We start from the raw sequence: 375 nt of genomic DNA on the forward strand, positions 1-375 counted from the left end.
CATAGCCAAAACCTCTCATTCCCATATATTTTCATATATCTCTACCTTTCCTAATATAGAAATACATTGATCTAAATACAAATTCCTCATGGCGTCTTTGTTGTTCATGCTCATCTCATCATCACTCCACATATGTGTCGCTGTTCCGTTCCTGACATGCGTTATCACCTCATATCCCCCGCGTGTATCTGCAACGTCTGTGGCTCTATTATCACCTCATCATCTCGCTAGTGTAATGCCGGTGGGCGTGAGGATATCCTGAGTCACGTTTTGATGTCAGAGGCGCTCATCTTCTCATCTCTGCTTCGGTATCAAATTGCCGTTTCATCTTAATGCCCGAGGCCTCTTTTTTGTAGCTGCTTGTGACTTTTGCGT

General features: G+C 43.7%; 1 protein-coding gene across 1 annotated transcript in view; it reads left to right on the forward strand.

The window, feature by feature from the left end:
• The window catches only part of LOC119592905, a 6,000-nt gene that overhangs the window by 4,988 nt on the left and 637 nt on the right, over positions 1-375 (forward strand). The gene's annotated exons all lie outside the window — the stretch shown is intronic.

This window comes from Penaeus monodon, chromosome 31, assembly GCF_015228065.2.
Source record: "Penaeus monodon isolate SGIC_2016 chromosome 31, NSTDA_Pmon_1, whole genome shotgun sequence".
Classification (NCBI taxonomy): Eukaryota; Metazoa; Arthropoda; class Malacostraca; order Decapoda; family Penaeidae; genus Penaeus; species Penaeus monodon.